Here is a 2,500-nt window from a genome sequence, read left to right as displayed (position 1 = left end):
GCTGTGCTGCGGAGCGAGGGCCTAGTCTCTGACTGTCCTGATTCAGCGCCTCGCGGCTCTCGCTCGCTCAAGGCGAACGCCGACGTTTTAGACGGCAGTAGCTGCGGTTAGCCGGAAACGACGCATAGATCCTAAAACGAGCACAAAAAAAAGTGCTTTCTTTTTTTTAAAGTTATTCAGAAAAGAACCTGCATTCAGTGGGCAGTAATTGCTGGGCAAATAGGCCCATTCCACGGAAAGAAAAAAGAAAGCGCACAAACGGAAGAATAGAAGAACCGAGGCGTTTGGGGCGCCGAGACGGTCTCCATCGCACAAAGACAAGAGGGGTAGGCTGAAAATCGCAGTCGATCCATTGTCCCCCCCCCCCCCCCCCGTTCTGTCTCCTAATATGTAGCCAGCGCTAGGTAATTGCTCACTTCCTCCTGTCAATCACAGCGCTCCCTCGTCATCGCCGTGGCCACTTTTTGTTTGCTTTGCCTGTCTCTTGTGTTCTCCTCAGAGCCGCCGCTCCACATTAGCGATGACAGGCGAGGAGGGCCTGATTGCCCGGGCCCCGTTCTGACAGCGACTCTATTTTTATCCGCTGCGCCGCGCCGCCCCGGCCTCCGAGAGAGAGGACCGTGGGTGAAAAGAGACTGGGGCCAGAACCAGGGAAGAAAGGATAGGGTGGGAAGAAAAGGGAAGGAGAGAGAGAAACGAATGGAACAGAGCATGAAAAGAAACCGAAAATGTAGTTAATGATAATTATCGAAAGAAAGAGAGAAAGAACGAGCTCTGATAATTGAAAATAGACAAATGAGTGATGGACGGAAGTCTTCAGCTTCCACTTTGAGACTGGAGCCATATTAAATGGCTGTCATATATATTCAAGCCCAGCGTCATTGTCTCACGGATCAATATTCACTGGAACTCAGTCATTTATCAGGGATAATTAGACTGATTCAGAGTCACATTCTTGGAAATCCTCTTGGCAGGATTTCCAGACGCTGGGCTTCCCGCAAGATACAATGGGAAACACAGCCTCATGTATATTTCAACAATTAAAAAGTGGCTGAGCCCAGGGCATGGCAAGGCTTTGGCCCGCGTTACTTAATGCACCCTTAAATGGTTGCAGTGAAAATACTCTGCAGGGCTTTTGCCTTGCAGACTCTTTCACAGAGTGAGGAGGGGATCTATTTCGGCCGCACTGTTTCGTACCTCTTGGATACGCGCTGCTGAGAGACCAAAGACCCCCAGGCACAGTAGGGTGTAAAGGAGAAGAGTGCAGACGAGGGGAAGAGGCCGCCTTTATCATCCAAACTCATCCTAAGCACATAAACCTAGAACAATGCCCTCCTATCCAGCTGGCCTGTAATTGGACGTGTGTGTGGCAATGCATATTAAAATATACTGACTACAGTCGTTGGTCTACAATTATGCACAGGTGCTGTAGACTGTAATGAAATCACGATGAGACCGCTGCTCATGTCACAGGGACCAATTCAAGACCAAATATGAATATGTTTGATTTGCATACATTTACAGATCATTTGGTATTGCCAGGCAATCTTTGTTACAGTGGGGTATGGTTAGCAGAGGTAGAAAACTCCAGCTTCAAAGAGTTCAAAGTCTGATCATGTATTGGTTTGACCTGTGCACTTAGCACAGGTGATCTCATCAATAAGCTGCTCTACCTAGCTGAAGAGTTGTGCTAATCAGAATCAGCTGGTTTAAATGAATAATTGGCACAGATATGTGGCAGGACTTTTACTTTCTGAAACTGGATTTTTCCACTTCTGATGGTTAGGTAGTCTGATATGAACCAGTAATTGGATGAAGATGCCAGTCATATAAAGAAGAACTCTCTGATAAAGACAATAGGCAACACTAATGATTGGACTATTATCCAGCCTTCTCTGGTTCCGACAGCACCGGTGTGTGTGCACGTCCAGGAACACGTGCACACACGCTCGTCCGTCCCTCTGTGACACACACAAACACACACACACACACACACACACACACACACACACACAAACACACACACACACACACACACACTCGTATCTGTTTTCTGTTTGTCCGCCGCTGAGGAGCGTCGGCAGGTGTCCGCTCCCTCCTGCGGGCGGCAGGAGGATTTAAGCGCAGAATAAATATGCTGGCCCCCTCGCACAAACAAGGATATGCAGGCGTGCATAACATTAAGGACGAGCTGTGCATCCTAGTGTGTGTGTGTGTGTGGAGGAGGGACGCTTTTACGAGCACAGATCCATTTGCATGAGTTAGCTTATTCTGCCCACCCCATTCCACCCTCCACACACACACACACACACACACACACACACACACACACACTGTCCTCTTCTGTCATTGGTTAGAAATCACGTCAAAGTCAACACACTGGTCACCGATCCTCTGGCGGAGCCGCCCGGTGGCTCGGGCACTAAAGAGGCTGCCATGCCACGATCTCTGTGACTGATGAAGAGCAATGTGAGTCATTGAACCACTCTGCACGCACATC

The 2,500-nt window shown here is 48.8% G+C and overlaps 1 protein-coding gene across 1 annotated transcript in view; it reads right to left on the bottom strand.

The window, feature by feature from the left end:
- The window catches only part of kirrel3b (kirre like nephrin family adhesion molecule 3b), a 168,460-nt gene that overhangs the window by 97,016 nt on the left and 68,944 nt on the right, over positions 1-2,500 (bottom strand). The gene's annotated exons all lie outside the window — the stretch shown is intronic.

This window comes from Sardina pilchardus, chromosome 13, assembly GCF_963854185.1.
Source record: "Sardina pilchardus chromosome 13, fSarPil1.1, whole genome shotgun sequence".
Lineage (NCBI taxonomy): Eukaryota > Metazoa > Chordata > Actinopteri > Clupeiformes > Clupeidae > Sardina > Sardina pilchardus.
The sequence above is the reverse complement of the archived record's forward strand: the minus strand, read 5'-3'. Positions and strand labels throughout refer to the sequence as shown.